The following is a 17,669-nucleotide window of genomic DNA, read 5'->3' as shown; positions in this document are numbered from 1 at the left end:
AAAAAAGCTGTCCTGTTACTTTAGTGCATTGTGTTTCACTGTGCTTTGTATATGGAGATATGAACAACATCACTTTGTTGTGTATAATGTTTAATCTTTGCAAAGCCTACCTTCTGGTTGATAGATTAAAGAAAAAGAAAAAAAAATTTAACCCTTGCCTTCCGTCTTAGTATGAATCCTAAGACAGAAGCGCAGCAAGGGCTAGGCAATCTACTTTAAGTGACTTGCCCAAGATCACACAACTAGGAAGAGTTGAACCCAGGTTGTCAGAACTCCAGGCCCAGAGCTCTATCCACTCACTGTGCTACCTACCTGCCCCTAGACAGAAGAAAATGTGAAATTTGAAATGTTTCCTGTTTTTCTGAATTCAAAGAAAAACTATATATTATCACATAATTGGTTAAGTATTAAACTATTTCCCTTGCTTTAATACTAATGATAAATGAAGAAGTAATAAACTATATTTATTAGAGTTCATAGCAGGAGTTATGCAAACAAAAGAACTAAAGTCTATTGATGTGTGGGCTTTATTTAAGTGGAGGGGGGAGGCTTGTAGAGAAATCTCTTGAGATTGACCTTAAGGAAAAGTTAAAATTACTCTTTCTGGAAACAAGAATTTATTTCTGACTCTAAGAAAACACTTAATCTGTCCAGAGACAGATTTTTTTAAAAAACCCTTGCCTTCTGCCTTAGAATCGATGCTATGATTCCAAGGCAGAAGAGTGGTAAGGGCTAGGCAGTGGAGGTTAAGTGACTTGAACAGGAAGTATCTAAGGCCAGTTTGAACCTAGGATGACCCATCTCTAAGCCTGGCTCTCCATCCACTGAGCTACCTACTCCCCAGAGGCAGAGTTTAAGGAGAAAATTCCCCAAAGACATTGGATAGTGGGAAACAAGATCATGAGCCTACTAACTGATCTGATTCTGGGCTGACCTTGCTTAGAATGGAATGAACCTACAACCTATGAAGAAGGGGAAGAGTCATCCTTCAGCTTTGTCTTTCTTCAGAGTTCATTTCGTGCTGGCTCATTTTTAGCAAAACAGGTAAATGAAGAGGGAGAAAAAATATGTAGGTGTTGCAATAGGTAAACTCAATAGTGAAAGGATGAATTTTCTACCATTGTACACCCTCATTCACAGAAAAATGATAGTTCCATTGTGTAGGCAGTTGCTTTGTGTGGGCAGTCACCTAAACACAGCTCTTGACTAATGCAACCTTCTCTGAGGAATTAGAAAGGTACTATTCTAGTTACAGTGCAGAAGTAGCCTGAGGACATTACTATATTCCTAGGCAACTAGAGAATAACATTTTTGGCGAAGTTCCAAAGAATACTATTGTAAAATCTTCCTCATTCCAGAGTTGAGGATCATCTGTAAATATGTGTAAACTGCTCAAGGTCACAGCACTAAGAATAATGGTCAAAGGGCAGCTAGGTGGCTAGAGTACCAGGTCTGGAGTCAGTGAGACTCATCTTCCTTCATTCAAATGTGGCCTCAGACACTTCCTAGCTGTGTGACCAGGGCAAGTCACTTAACCCTGTTTGCCTCAATTTCCTCTACAAAATGAACTAGAAAAGAAAATGACAAACCACTCTACTATCTACACCAAGGAAACCCCAGTAGGGTCCCAGAATCAGACATGACTGAACAACAACAAAATTCTATCTACTGTGCCAGCTATCTGCCCAAAATACTAGAGTAGTTTGCCATTTCTTTCTCCAGTGGATCAAAGCAAAGGGAGGTTAAGTGACTTACCCAGGGCACACAGCTAGGAAGTTTCTGAGCTTAGATTTGAATTCAGGAAGATGAGTCTTTCTGACTCCAGGGCTGGCACTCTCTCCACCGTGCCAAGTAGCTAACTGCAAAGTTTTACATATACTATCTTTTAAAATTAGTTTTTTAATTAACAAGAATCAATTTTCTCTCCTATCTCCTTCCACAAAACAACAATAAATTTAAAAATGCCACCATTGTAATATATGTATAGTCAAGCAAAGCAAATGCTCAGGTTGGCCATGTCTAAGAAAATATATCTCAGTCTATATCCTGAATCCATCCTCTCTGGTTCTGCATGTTTCCTGTGGCTAGTCTGCACTGATCAGAGTACTTAAGTCTTTCACTGTTATTTGTCTGTACAATGTTGATATTGTATAAATTGTTCTGATTCTTCTCACTTCACTTTGCATCAATTCATACAAGTCTTCTTGGATTTCTTTTGCATAATATATACAAATTTGTTGCAAGAGTTTTATCTTTATTTTTTACAGTTCAGGGGAGATGGAAGAGAGAAAAATACATTTTTTAAAAAAGTGTTATCAAGCATTTCCCCCTCCTACTACCCTTTACTCTCCATTCTTGGGGCAAGGGGATAAAAAAAGAAAGGGAAAAAGAAAATCCTTATAATAATGTCAAGCAAGACAAATTTCTACGTTGTCCGAATCCAAAAACGAATGTCTTAGTCTGCATATTAGTCTACCACCTCTGTTTCAGGAGGTGATTAATATGTTTCATCATGAAAGACTCATGATGGATGGTCACTGTGTAGATCAAAGTTCTTAGCTCTTTAGAAATTATTTATTGAATTTTCTTCATTTTTATCTTTTCTATTTTAAAAATCTTTTTCTTCATTTCTTATAGCACATCATTTCACTACATTCATATGCCATAATTTGCTAAGCCATTAATATGTATGTGCTGCCTTACTTTCCAATATTTGACCAACACAAAAAGAGCTACAATAAATATTTTTATACATATGAATCCTTTACCTCTTTCTTAATCTCTTTGATATATAGAACTGGTAGCTCTGGGTCAGAAGGTATGCACAGATGAATAACTTCAGGGGCATAGTTCCAAATTACTTTCCAGAATGGCTGAACTAATTGATAGCTCCACCAACAATGGATTAATATTCCTGTTTCCCCCAGCCCCAATACACTCCCTTTGATATTTGTCAATTTCCTTTTTAGTTAACTTTGAGAATCCATGAGGTAGAATCCCAGGGTTGCTTTAATTTGCCTTTCTCTATCACTTTTTGAAGCATTTTGTCATATTACTATTGAAAGCCTGGATTTTACATATATAATCGCAGTTGGACCTCATAACTGCTCCACAAGATATATACTATGAGTATTTCCCCACTTTTTTAAGCTAAAGAAACTGAGGCTCCAAAAGGTCTTTCAGACTTCAAGTGTAACATGCTATCTCCTACAGCAGGCTGCTTCTCAAAAAGACAGGAATTTTATTAAGTAAGGAAAGCTTTGCCACTGAAAGGAAATGATTTTACTTATACTATCAGAAGGACTAACATTTCTACTGACTCTATAAGGATTAAACCTTATGGCTACATAGGCAATTACTGAGGGACATTGAGACATGATGGAAAAAAGTATTGGTCTGAGGTAGAAATTAAGAGAACTGGGCTCTATATCTAAGGATCTATATAACATTAAGCAAGGCTTCTAAGCAATCTGAGCCTCCATTTCCTCTTATGTAAGATGATTTGGAGGCAGCTAGGTAGCACAGTGGATAAAGCACTAGGCCTGGAGTTAGAAGAACCTGGGTTCAAATCAGGCTTCAGATACTGCCCAATTGTATGGCCTTGGGCAAGTCACTTAATCCCAATTACCTAGCCCTTGCTTCTCTTCTGTCTTAGAACTGACACTAAAGTAGAAGTTGACTTTTAAAAAATATAATAAAATTATTTGATGACTTCTTAGGTCCCTATTAGCTCTAAAATTCTATTATATAGAAATCTAAGCAATTGTCTGCTGGTTTTGTTCACTAATCTGTCATTCCCTCAGGAACAGTTTGCATGTCATATTGCCTCTGTGAATACAAGGGGATAATGCAAGGGGATAATAATACCTCATACTTATAAAGCACTTTCAGTTTTGCAAAGTGTTTTCCTCACAACCACCCAATAAGGGAGGTATAGTACAAGTATTATTCTCTCATTTTTACAGATGAATAAACTGAGGGAACAGACTTTGCCCATGATCATCCACCTAATAATACAGTGGAAGTCCAACTCAGATCTTCTAACTCCGTGCCTGGTGTTCTATTCCTTAAGCCACACCGGCAAACACCCCTGGCAAAATCAGTCAGAAAGTTGAGAAAAGTATCAAACTGAAAACTCACTTTCCCCTTGAAAGTTTTAATTCCCTAAATTACTTATAATAAAATTAACTTATCTTTGCTGCTAGGGACTTAGTCAAGAGAATCTAAGATGGGGCACACTTTGTAAATCCTTATGTTTTGATTCCTATTTTAAAAACAGCATGGCATCATACTAAAAGTACTGGACTTGAAGTCAGAAGCCCTGTGTTCAAAATCGCATTCCAATGTTTTTTATTAATTATGATTATTTTTTGCACATTTATTGTGTAACTCCGGCAACTCACAACTTTTCCAAACCTCTGTTCCCTCATTTGCAAAACGGGGCAAATAATATTTGTGCTACTCTTTAATAGCTTGTGAGAATAGGGCCTCATTCACCTTATAGCAGTATATAAATGTGAGTTATTATTACCTTCCTTTGGACATTTGCAATTACACTTTGAACAAATGCCTTGCCCATAATTCAAATAATACCATTTATTTTTCCTGGATTTTGACATGTATAATTATGAATACATCCAGGTAAATGGTATCCCACCATAAAGTGATTTAACTTCCTCATAGCAACAACAGCTATATAGATGCTAAAATTTAGGCGTCAAGGTAAGCTCAGCTTTTTGCAATTAAGTCGAAGTGACAACACAGATGTCTCCTGCTTATATGAATCCATTATAAAAGTTATTTTGATGTGATACATTCTCCCAACATGGAAATGAGCCGATATTTCTTTTGATCAACAGATTTGCAACTTCAGCAAAGTGCTTCTGTAACATGAATGTTGTTAGAATATATATTCATTGTTTTATTTATTCCACAATTCCACAACCATAAGATCCTTTATTTGGTGTGTTTTGTCCATTTACAGTAGCATTGCATTCATCTAGCCTAGTCAGAGAATGAACTTTGCTCTACAAAAGCCAAAATATCTTTTTATCCCCCTTTTTGGTTTCAACATTTCTGGAAATATTTTTATAATATCTTAATTATTTTAAAACATTTCCCTTTTGTATGAAATAGAATATACTGAATATGCTTTATTTTTGATGACTTGGGATCATAATTATAGACATTGGTTGTTACAGTGCATTGTAACTGGTTTTTATAGCATAGCCTAGAGGACCTTTGGAATTGTATAGAGTCATTCACCCCCACACTCAATGGCCCCAGACTAATGTGGGTTAGCTGTCACTTCTTAGAACCATGATGGCAAACCTATGGCATGCATGCTGGAAAGGGCTGCTCCCTTACCCCTCTCCATGTGTGCCTGAGGACATTTCTCACTCAACCACCCCTCTGCCCAGCAGCCCAATGGGAGAGCTTCCTCCCTCCCTGGTCTAGGGTTGGGTCTGGGGCTCACATAGGGCATGAGGGTTAAAGTTTGAGCATTCCCCAAAAGGTTCACCATCAGTGTCTTAGAACCACCTCCCATTTTGCCTTGCTGCCTATAATCTACTGGTCACAAATTAGGTGGCAAGTCTGTTAATGTTATATCTAAAATATCAGAATAAACTTCTGAGTGAGAGCTTGAAAGGATCTCCTAAAACATATGGACTTTTTGTGAATTCTTCTGCTCAGTGTTTTATTTTTGTTTTTCAATCTTTAGATTCTCTGATATTTTCTGGATTTGAGGCTTCTGCATATCTCCAGATAGATGTGTTACTACTATAAATAAAAGTAGTTATGTTGAGGACTTCCTTCCCCCTAAATAATATACTTTGAAGGCTAAGAACAATATTAAATAACTAACTTTAATATGGTGAAGTTTGAAAATAATTCAGCATCATAATAAAATAATTTATTTTAGTTGGTTGACTCAATTACTCCTAATAACTCTTTCTGTCTTTGTTTTTGATGTTTCTCACCCCTTCATCCCCCATGTGATCACTACATGAATTTTCTTGGAATACTTTGTTTAGACCTCCCTTTTGCCCATATCACATTCAATCTTGTACCATCCTATGTACGTGTCATAATTGTTTAATTCATTGTGAGCCCCTTGAGAACAGGGATGCTGTCACATTTTACCTTTGGGTCTGCTGAAGTGTAATCCTTTGTACACAGTAGACATTTAATAAATGTTTATTAAATTGAATTGTGGTTTTGACTTTATTGGTTGTTGAAAGTAAGTGGATCCTTCTAGTCTGTCTTTTAGGTTGGCCCAGGAACTGTCTCCTAGGATATAGTAGACAAGCCAGAGGAGAACAAAGATGCCCAATTAGCCGTCTTTGCCGACATACTCAGTGCTGGTTCAGAGCGTGGGTCCCTTGGAGATCAAATTCCAGAAACTGAAGCAATGGTACATTTTGTTCACATACCAAGTCAACTGATTAAGCAACTTTATGACCCTGAGATCACTGGCCTGGAACCAGCATTTAGTCCATAATCTTTTTTGTTTAACAAGGCCTTTAGAAGCAAGATTCCTTGACCTGATTGCCTTCGAGGCTATAAAGGAAAAATTGTTCTTCCTTGCCTCAAAGGCCCAGAAGCTTCAAGGGAGGCTTGACCTGTCAAAGTAAAGTACAATGCCAAGTCTTCTGAGTTCTTCAGGACACATTTGGGTTTTGGGTAAAGGAAGGTTCAGGAAGGTTGCCTCTGTGACTCCACTGAGAATGAGTAAGGACCAAATAAGGGAAAGTTGAAGAATCTGAAATGATTAAACCCACAGAAGAGAAAGGTCAGTGAATCCCAACGATACCTCAAGTTATGAGCTCGGACTCTGTTTAATAATTTGTGAACTGGGCCAGTAATACAACTAATACTTGATTAATTGGGCTCCTATTGTCCTTTCTTCCTCCTCCTCCTCACCATATTTTTTTTTTGGGTAGCAGCATAGTGTATTATAGTGGGACAAATAGCCACCTCCTATAACTACCTGGGTGACTTTGGAAAAATCACTTCCCCCTCCCTGGCCTCAGTTTCCTCATCTGTAAAATGAGGGGGTTGGACTAGATGGCCTCTGAAGTCCTGTTAAGCTCTCTCTGATTTTATGAAAGGTTGGGGAATAAGATGAAATTCAAATCCATTATCCCTGCGACTTGTCTAATAGTTCTTCATTTCTTTGTAGGCAATTAAATTGTATGGTGGATACAGTCCTGGACCTTGAGTTAGAAGAGATCCTAGTTCAGATCTGACTTCAAACACTTCGGCTATGTGACCTTTGGTCAGTAACAGAAACTTTCTCTGCCTCAGTTTCTTGATTTCTAAAATGGGATTAATAATATAGCACCTACCTCCCAGGGTTATTGTGAGGATCAAATGAGATAATAATTGTAAAGTGTTCAGCACAGTGCCTGACATGTTATATTTTTCAGTTCAGTCATGTCTGGCTCTTCCTGACCCCACCACCCATACAGCACTCCAGGCCCTTCTCTCCTTTACTATCTCCCAAAGTCTGTCCAAGTTCATGTTCATTGTTTCCTTGACACTCTATCCATCTCATCATCTCCTGGCTCCTTCTCCTTTTACCTTTAATCTTTAACCTCAGAATCTTTTTCAGTGAGTTGTCTTCTCATTGTGTGGCCACCTGGCACATAGTAGGCTCTTTAATATATATATATATATATGTTTTTATTTATTTATTGTTATTTATTTGTTGCCTCCCCACCCAACACATATAAAACAATTTTAACACATAATAGGCTCTTTAAACCCTTACCCTCTGCCCCCATAGATTCTTAATAAATGCTTATTTCCTTCTGTTCTTTTAAAAAGTCAGCATAAATGAGCAAAGATGATGAAGCAGATAATTAAATGTTTTGTATTTTTATAGCTTAAAATTATGTTTTATTTCTGTCTTAATTCAGATTGTGTTGTTTAGGTTTACATATATGATAAAGACTAATTTTTCTTTCCTTTAAAAAAAATCTGTAAACGACAGTGGCAAGATAGTGTTTGATAAGTCCAAAGTTCCCTGTTTTGGGGACAAGAACCCATCATCTGACAAAAACTGCTGGGAAAAGTGGAAAACAGTATGGGAAAAATTAGGTTTAGATCAACATCTCACATCCTATACCAAGATAAAATCAAAATGGATAAATGACTTAAATATAAAGAGGGAAATTACAAACAAATTAGGTAAACATAGAATAGTATACCTGTCAGATCTATGGAAAAGGAAGGAATTTAAAACCAAGCAAGAGATAGAGAACATTATGAAATGTAAAATGAATAATTTTGATTATATTAAATTAAAAAGGGGTTGTACAAACAAAACTAATGCAACCAAAATTAGAAGGGAAGCAACAAATTGGGGGGGAAATTCATAACAAAAACTTCCGACAAAGGTCTAATTTCTCAAATTTATAAGGAATTAAGTCAATGGTATAAGAAATCAAGCCATTCCCCAATGGAAAAATGGTCAAGGGACATGAATAGGCAGTTTTCAGATGAAGAAATCAAAACTATCAATAATTACATGAAAAAGTATTCTAAATCTCTTATAATTAGAGAAATGCAAATCAAAACAACTCTGAGGTACCACCTCAAACTTAGCAGATTGGCCAATATGACAGTAAAGAAAAATAATAAATGTTGGAGAGGATGTGGCAAAATTGGGACACTAATGCATTGCTAGTAGAGTTGTGAATTGATCCAGTCATTCTGGAAGGCAATTTGGAATTATGCCCAAAGGGGCTTAAAAGACTATCTGTCCTTTGATCCAGCCACACCACTGCTAGGTTTGTACCCCAAAGAGATAAAAATTGGAAAATGGCCGGGGGTGGGGGGGTTGGGATGGGGGGAGGTTGTCCATCAATTGGGGAATGACTGAACAAATTGTGGTATCTTATGGTGATGTAATACTACTGTGTTAAAAGGAATAATGAACTGGAGGAATTCCATGTGAACTGGAACGACCTCCAGGAATTGATGCAGAGAAAAATGATCAGAACCAGGAGAACATTGTACACAGAGACTGAAACATTGTGGAACTATCCAATGTAATGAACTTTACTACTAGTAGCAATGCAATAATCCAGGACACTCCTGAAGAAATTAAGGGGGGAAATGCTATCCACATTGAGAGAAAGAACTGTGGGAGTAGAAATGCAAAAGAAAAACATATGACTTATCACATATATATGGGTATATGATTTGGGGTTTAGGCTTTTAAAAATCACTCTATAGCAAAAATTAACAATATAGAAATAGATATCAAGTGATAACATTTGTATAACCCATTGGAATTGCTTGTCTGGAAAGTGGGGAGGGAAGAGGGGGGGAGGAAAATGAATTGTGGAAACATAGAAAAATATTTAATAAGTTAAATAGTTTTTTTTAACTGACCCTTCTCTCTTAGAATAAATACTAAATATCAGTTCTAAGGCAGAAGGGCAATAAGGGTAAGCGACTTACCCAGGGTCACAGCTATGAAGTATCTAGGTCCAGATTTGAACCTCCCATATCCAGGCCTGGCTCTCTATCCACTGAGCCACATCAATGCCTCTAAATCCAATGTTTTTCAAAAGTACCTTTTATTTTCATAGCTGATATCCTTCAGGCTTCGTTATTTCATAACCTAGATTTTTAAAATAGTTTTCTAATTGGCTTCCTGACTCCAGGAAGTAAAAAGGAAGATCTAAAAGGTGCTCCTAAAGCCTGTTGATTTTTGTTCAGTCTGCTCATTGAGATTTTTTTATTTTACCTCTGGTTTCTCCAAATCCCTCTTCTAACCCTGCAGCCAGATTAATTTTCTTTTAAAAATTTCATTTTGCTCCCTAAATTAGAAACTTTCAATAGATCCCCACTTCCTTCAGGATAAAATTCAAACACAATAACCTGATGTTTAAAGGCATCTATAATCAAACTCTAATCAGCCTTTCTAGCTTCAGCTAACCCCAACCCAGATCCCATTTCCCACTTAATTTATTTCATTTTTTAATAAACCCTTACCTTCCATCTTAGAATAAATATTATGTATGAATTCTAAGACAGAAGAGCAAGGGCTGGCAATGGGAGTTAAGTGACTTCCCTCAGGTCACACAGCTAAGAAGTACCCAAGATCACATTTGAAGCTAAGACCTCCTATCTCTAGGCCTGTTCTCAATCCACTGAACCATCTACCTGCCCTCTTCCCTCATAACTTAAATAGCTCACCATTCTCAAAAACAACAACAACAAAAATACTCAATTTCCTCCCTCTATACCTTTGATCATATCATTCTCTTTACCTGGAATGCTGCCCCCAGTTCTTACCCTATTGAAATCTTACCTATTTTTCATGACCCCAGATGGAAATAATCCTCCTTTTTTAGGTGCAGCTAAGTAGCTCAGCGAATGAAACACCAGGCCTGGATTTGGAAGGACCTGGGTTCAAGTTTGGCCTCAGATACTTCTTAGTTGTGTGACTCTGGGTAAGTCACTTAACCCTATTTGCCTAGGCCTTGATCTTTTTGTTATAGAGTTGTTACTAAGATGGAAAGTAAGGGTAGAAAGAAAGAAGGAAAGAGAGAGAGGGGGAGGGAGGGAGAAAGAAAGAGAGAGAAGGAAGGATGGGGAGGGAGAGATAGAAGAAAAAGGGAGGAAGAAAGGGAGGGAGAGAGAAAAGGAGGGAGGGAGATGGGAGAAAAAAGGAGATAGAGAAAAGGAAGGAGGGGGAGATGGGAGAGAGAGAAAAGAAAATCTTTCTTCATTGTCATATCTATGAAATTTATTTGTCCTATTTATGATGTCCTTACATTTTTTTGAATTGTGGCCATTTGAAGCCCTTATTAGATTGGAAACTCTTGAAGGGACTTTGTATAGTGCCTTACTTTTAATTGATGCTTAATAATGAATAAATGAGAATAAATGGTTGCCTTGTATTAGAGCTGCCTTTCCTTCACATTTTCAAATTTTTCTCACCTTGAAACCACTGAAGCCTAAGGATCAGCATCAAATGTGCACCATAGGAATATCAGCTGGCATTTAAGATCCATAAAATGGAATCTTTTGACTAAGAAGAAAATGAAGCAAAGCTAACCTTTCCTGCTCTAAAGAAGGAAAAGGGAATTTCAAAAAATTGCTAACTACTGATTTTTTAAAAAAGGTATTTAATGAAAGTGTATGCATAAACAAACATTGCTTGTGTGCAGAAGCAGACAGATGTCTTTCAGCATCTGTTTGGGTGGATTTGTATTGGAAAGCAGTAAAATGAAACCTGGGGTGCACTGTTTGCTGAGGGAATTGATCCCCTTCTTTGTCTGTTACAGTTAATCCTGGAGTGACTGCAAGCTGCCTGCTTTTTGCCTCCTGACTCGGGGAGATGGGAAGAATCTGAACTAGCCACGTGACAATTATGTGCCTAAAAAGTGGCTTCTGGAGAGTACAAATGAACCACGTGGGAATTTGTATTAAGGGCATAGAGGTTGGCTGTTCTGTGATTCTGTATGCATCTGCTCTTTTCATTTGCATATCTGATGATAATCCTCTATTGATCTCTGCCTCTGCTCCTCCTTTCCCACTTGTGTTTATTCCTCTATGATGTCAGACCTTTCTTCTACCCCCCCCCCAACTCTAATTTGATGACTTCTAATTGAATGCTCTGGCTGACTAATGGCTTTTATTCAACTGCAGGATTGACATTTACTTATTTGATTCCCACCTCTCTATCCCCTCTCTGGCCTCCTTTGTGAAGAGAGCTTAAATTAGACAAGGGCTCACATCCAGCACTGAAAATATAGATATAGATATTTCAGCTTCAGCCTCCATTTCCCCTTTTCACTTTCTTCCTTCCCTTTTTTTTTTGCCAAATAGAGAAAGGCCTTGGAAATATGCCCTTGACTGATAAATCCTAACACCTGCAGATAAACACAGCTATATTGCTTGTCTGCTTCCCGGGATCCCAGCTGACTCTGAGCTGCCTTTGTTTGTTTTTTAACCTGGACCTGAGCCTGTTGGTATTAGATAGGAAAAAAAAGTTTTTTTTTTCTCATCAGGAAATATCACTGCCAAAATATTTATTGTTACCTCTTATAGCTGAGGCGGTTCTAGGTCAAATATTGGACTGTGTTGTTTCCAAGGAATTGTAGGTAGAATTTTATGTTATATTATATTTATATATATATAATTTTATTATATTATACATATATGTTATAATGTTTCTAATGATGGTTTTAGTTCTCTAAAAAAATAACTTTTCCATCACACCCTCAAAATAGATATGCTTTTTTTTTAAACCCTCACCTTCTATCTTAGAATTAATACTGTGTATTGGTTCCAAGGCAGAGCATCGGTATAGGCTAGGGAAAGAGGTGTATGACTTCCTCCGGTAGGAAGATTCTGAAGTAAGATTTGAACCCAAGACCTCCCAGCTCTAGCCCTGGCTCTCAATCTACCCTGTTATGTCTTTTCAGGAAATAAAGGAACCCCTGAATGGAAAGCAAGATTAAAACCTCCTTCCTTCATTCTGACTTTATCTCAGCATTTGGATCTTTAACAAGACTTGTAAAACAGCAACAGTAACAACAAATTGTCCCTTTTACATAGTGTAACTTAAGATGTAAGCCAGGAGCATTGGTGATTCTGTTCACATTGTTATAGATTTTGTTAATTTGATTATTTGTTCCTGACAAATGAGGTAAGAGAAGCTTGAGCTAACTTTCTTGCAATAGTCCATGCTTATTTATGCTCATTTTCTGGCTCTTGAAATGGCAAATCCCAGCCTCCCTTCCCTTTGCCCCCCTCTTTTTTGGTCTATATAGTCACCTCTGCCATATTTCCAATTTTGCCCATATCATTTAGAGAGCCATCACATTGTTGGTCTTCCATCTTTCTCAGTGGATCAGTTCCACTTGCCTCTTCACAAGAGACCCTTCTCTCCCCTCCCCCATTTCTGCTTTGGTTTGGGCTACAGCCTTCTCTCTCCTTGCATTCTTAATATGGCAACCAGCTCCTCCTTGGGCTTCTCTGATGGATAGTGGTCTCCCAGGGCCTGCAGATGGCCTATTGAAACTGACAGCCTGCAATCAGAGATCATGTCCTTGGCTCCTGAAGTTGTCAGGGACGTTCTGAGAGACAAAGGCATAAGTCAGAGAGAGAAATGGAGGCGAAACGCTTCCTCTGTCTTACTTAAAACTAATTTCAAGGACAGTCCGGTTTCTCAAACCAGGCTAAGAAATGAAGAACAGTGGTTCCAAAAAAAATGAAAAGAAAAAGAAATCAATCAGTCATTCCGGTATTAGGATCATCTAATTGTGAGATTATTCAGAATCCTCTACACAGGTTTTCAGAACCCCCCCCCCAAGTTGCCATTAACCTACAATAGATATTTTTTTCCCTAGTCTCCCTGCCCCACCCCCATCTTTCAACACTGGAATTATGTGTGTCAAAATGCACTAGAGAGCATGAGCTGCTGCTGTCTGTCTCACTGAACTGGGAGAAAACAAGCATCCTCTTACGGCAGAATCACTCAGGCAGCCATCAAGTCCCCCAACCACTGAACCGAGGAGTCACTGAAAGGGGGCACTCCTCCCAAACCAGATACAGCAGCTTCACCATTTCAGTCCCTCTCATTTCTTTTTGGTCCTGGGCATGTTGGTCTGTGCCCAGTGACAGAGAGGGACTTACCAAGTACAGCCTCACTTTATCTTAGCTACTAGCTCTTCTGAGCCCATGTCCATCCTCCTTTCCACTACACTGGATCTGCCTGGAAGGGGCAGGTGTTGGGGATAGGGAGAGGGGTAGACGCTCACCCAAGAAGTTCCTCACTTGTAGGTGGCACCCATATTTATGATGATTTTCTTCAAGGCAGCATGATATAGTATAGTGGTACAGTAGACAGAGAACTTGGAAAGACCTGGATTCAAATCTAGCCTCCAGGTCCTACAGGCTGCATGACCCTAGGCATAATATAAGGGTACATGGTACAGAACCTCAGTGGCACAGTGAATAAAGGGATAAAGTTGAAATTAATATGATTGGAGTTCATATCCTCCCTCAGGCACTTACTCGATAGCTTTGTGACCCTGGGTTAAGTCATTTAACCTTTCTCAGCCTCATTATCCTCATCTGTAAAAAGAGGACAATAATAGAACCTACTTCACAAAGGATCAAATTGGATAATCTATATAAAGTGTTTTGCAAACCTTAAAGCACTTAAATACTAGTCATTATTATTACTACTTTAAATTCTCAGTGCCCTGGGCTAGTCTCACTGACAATAACTTGCAGAAAATGTCCTAATGGGGGCAACAAGGTGGCTCAGAAGATTGAGAACTAGCCCTAGGGACAGGAGATCCTGGGTTCAAATGTGGACTCAGATACTTCCTAGCTGAGTGACCCTGGACAAGTCACTTGACCCCTGTTGCCTAGCCCTTACCACTCTTCTGCTTTAGAACCAATACACAGGATTGATTCTAAGACAGAAGGTGAGGGTTTAAAAAAAGAAAGAAAATGTGCTAACCCAGATTAGTAAAGGGAGTTTCCTCATCTAGGAGTTCCCTATAGCAATGAATGTCCAATGTTATCCCTTTTTCAATAGGCTATAAAAGGCACCTAACTTTACCAAGTGGATGTGCTGAGCTTCCCCCCCCCCCCAAACCCTTACTTTCCATCAATACTGTATATTGGTTCCAAGGCAAAAGAGCAGTCCAGGCTAGGCAATGGAGGTAAAGTGACTTGCCCAAGGTCACCCATCAAGGAAGTATCTGAGATCATGTTCGAAGCTTTTAAAAATAGGTTTCTTAGCCCCTCAGAACTTGTACATATTGGTAAACAAAAGAGCCAGAGCCAACAAGGACTATTTGCCAGAAAAGAAAGAGAAAAGCCACTCATTTGCCTTTTACACAGTCTCTAGAAAAAAACACAGGGCTATTTATTGGCTAGAGATGCCCTTTGCATGACTGGCAGTATCGCGAGTAATTGCCCCTTTCTCTCCTGGCTCCTCTGTTTCCATCTAGCTGGGGAGTCCAGCTTCTTAATTCTTTATTGTTGGTTAGTTTCCATGGCAGTCATTGTCTCCCTCCGTGTGTATCTGTGAGCATGTCCGCCCCCTCACCCTGTCTCTGCTCAGAGAGGGCCCCTTGCTGCTGAATTAGAGACAGGCTTAGGCATCGGGGCTCCGTCGCGGCAGCAGAGGTCCCCCTTTAGTGGGGTGGGGGTGGGGGACGGCGCGAGTACCAGAGGCTCGGGGTTCTGAGGGGCGCAGCATTTGGACTCCTCTGTCATGAAGGAAGCGAGTCAGATCACCCCGCTTCTTATTGCAACCTGTTTCAGAGATGTAGCCTACTAAAGGGAACGCGACCCTCCTTTCTCCCTGGGCGTCTCCCGCCATCCCTCCTCCCTTCCCTTCTGTCTTTTGCAGATGATCACCTGATTCCTTCCATTGACGTCCCTGGACAGGTAAGTCTCCTTTTGCTGTGATCTACTCAGCCTGTGCTCTGGGTGTCTCCTTTCTCCTGCCTGTCCGGGGACACGGTGGGGTAGTTTTAATGTGGGAACTGATGGTCAGGAAGAGAACTAAGGTGACCTGAGGCCAAGCCAAATACAGGTAGAAGGTGCATCTGTAATAGCCTATCTGTGTTTCTGCCATCCCTGTCCTCTGGATTTAAGATTTCCATACATTTGGTTTTAATTCAGTCAATATTATAGATCTGGAGGCAGAGTGGCTCAGTGGCTCAGAGCCAGGTTTAGAGACAGGAGGTCCTGGATTCAAATCTAATCTCAGACACTTCTCAGCTGTGTGACCCTGGGCAAGTCACTTAACCCCCATTGCCTAGCCCTTATCACTCTTGTCTTGGAATGCTCTTGAAGCATCCTTGCTGTATTTTATTGGCTAAACAATACTAACTACTAATTATGTTTAAATTTTAATTAATTAATTTAGAATATTTTCCTATGGTTCTAAGTATTGATTCTAAGATGGAAGGCAAGGTTATATACATATATATATAACCTTCTGGTTTCCAGGCCCATCCTCAAAACTTCTGGCCCTAACTGAGGAAGAAACTGGGCTGGAAATTCAAAGAGAAATTAGGAATCAGAGAGGACAGCCTCTTTTTTCCCCACCAGGCATTCTCTCAGAGCACTGGTCTAGGACAAGCTCAAGCCTGAAGGGCAAATTGGTAGATGCCCACCATAGGGTAAACTCCTTGAAGGCAGGGGCTCTACTTACCTAATGCTTGTTTTTTGTACTTTCTTCAGCACCTAGCACAGTGCTTTGCACAGATTCCATCAACAAGCAATTAGAACAAGGACATGAACTTACTTCCCTGTTCCGGCTGCCCTCCTCGGAATATACTTGAAGCTTATCAATGTCAGTCAATCATCGAGCAATCATTAAGTACAGCTGTGTGTCGGGCACATTTCTAGATAATGAAAATACAAATTCAATGAATGAAGCAATCCCTACTCACAGAGCTTGCATTCTAATAAGTACATATATACATATACAGAAAACTAAAAAAGAATAAATGAAAGTAGTAACAATGTACTGTTAGAGGGAATATATTGGGATTTGGGATCAAGAAAGGCTTTATTTATGTTGAAAGAGATGCTTCTGAGGCAGCTGGGTGGCTCAGTGGATTAAGAGGCAGGCCCAGAGACAAGAAGTCCTGGGTTCAAATTTGATCTCAGACATTTCCTAGCTGTGTGACCCTGGGCAAGTCACTTAACCCCCATTGCCTAGACTTTATTTCTCTTCTACCTTGGAACCAATACACAGTATTGATTCTAATGCAAAAGGTAAGGGTTAAAAAAAATAGTGCTTGGATCAGACTATTTACTCCCTTAGGAAATGGAGGGGGGAGAATTTGAATTGCAAAATGTCAAAAAGCAGTTGTCAAAAATTCTACATGTAATTTAAAAAAAAAAAACTTTGTTTAAAAAGTGGTACCTAGGGGCAGGAAAAGTGTCAGGCCCAGAATCCAGAGGACCTGGGTTCAAATTTGACTTTAGATGCTGGGCAAGTCAGTTAACCCCAATTGCTCTTCTGTCTAAGAATAGTAAGAAAGAACGAGGGAGGGAGGAAGGAAGGAAGGAAGGAAGGAAGGAAGGAAGGAAGGAAGGAAGGAAGGAAGGAAGAAAGAAAGAAAGAAAGAAAGAAAGAAAGAAAGAAAGAAAGAAAGAAAGAAAGAAAGAAAGAAAGAAAGAAAGAAAGAAAGAAAGAAAGAAAGAAAGAAAGAAAGAAAGAAAGAAAGAAAGAAAGAAAGAAAGAAAGAAAGAAAGAAAGAAAGAAAGAAAGAAAGAAAGAGAGCAGTTCTAAAATATAATCTTTTTTTTAAAACCCTTACCTTCTGCCTTGGAACCAGTATTATGTATTGATTCCAAGGCAAAAGAGTGGTAAGGACTAGGCAATGGGGGTTAAGTGACTTGCCCAGGGTGACATAGCTAGGAAGTGTCTGAAGCTGGATTTTAAACCAGGACCTCTTGTCTCTTGCCTGACACTCAATCCACTGAGCCACCCACCTGCTTCCCCTAAAATGGAATACAACACAGTATAAAGTAACTAATTGTGACTTGATCATGCAGAATATAATGGGACTATTATCTCCTTATTCTGTACAGCCTGACATACAGCCAGACTATTGACTGCAATGTGACATCTCTCACTCACACAGTTTTGGATCCTCTAAAAC

General features: G+C 39.1%; 1 protein-coding gene across 15 annotated transcripts in view; it reads left to right on the top strand.

The window, feature by feature from the left end:
• Positions 1-6,658: 6,658 nt before the first annotated feature.
• The window catches only part of KLHDC8A (kelch domain containing 8A), a 39,352-nt gene continuing 28,341 nt past the window's right edge, over positions 6,659-17,669 (top strand). For 5 of the 15 annotated variants that reach the window (XM_016430107.2, XM_056815805.1, XM_056815803.1 and 2 more), the window contains exons 1-6: positions 6,659-6,793; positions 7,184-7,279; positions 10,371-10,469; positions 11,307-11,461; positions 12,450-15,027; positions 15,398-15,435. The gene's annotated coding sequence lies outside the window, so the exon portion shown is untranslated. Of the gene's footprint in view, positions 6,794-7,183; positions 7,280-10,370; positions 10,470-11,306; positions 11,462-12,449; positions 15,436-16,233; positions 16,349-17,669 lie in introns of those variants that run through there. The other 10 variants (XM_056815800.1, XM_056815802.1, XM_016430108.2 and 7 more) reach the window with 5 other exon arrangements.

This window comes from Monodelphis domestica, chromosome 2 (genome assembly GCF_027887165.1).
Source record: "Monodelphis domestica isolate mMonDom1 chromosome 2, mMonDom1.pri, whole genome shotgun sequence".
NCBI lineage: Eukaryota > Metazoa > Chordata > Mammalia > Didelphimorphia > Didelphidae > Monodelphis > Monodelphis domestica.
This window is presented reverse-complemented; position numbering and strand designations above follow the sequence as displayed.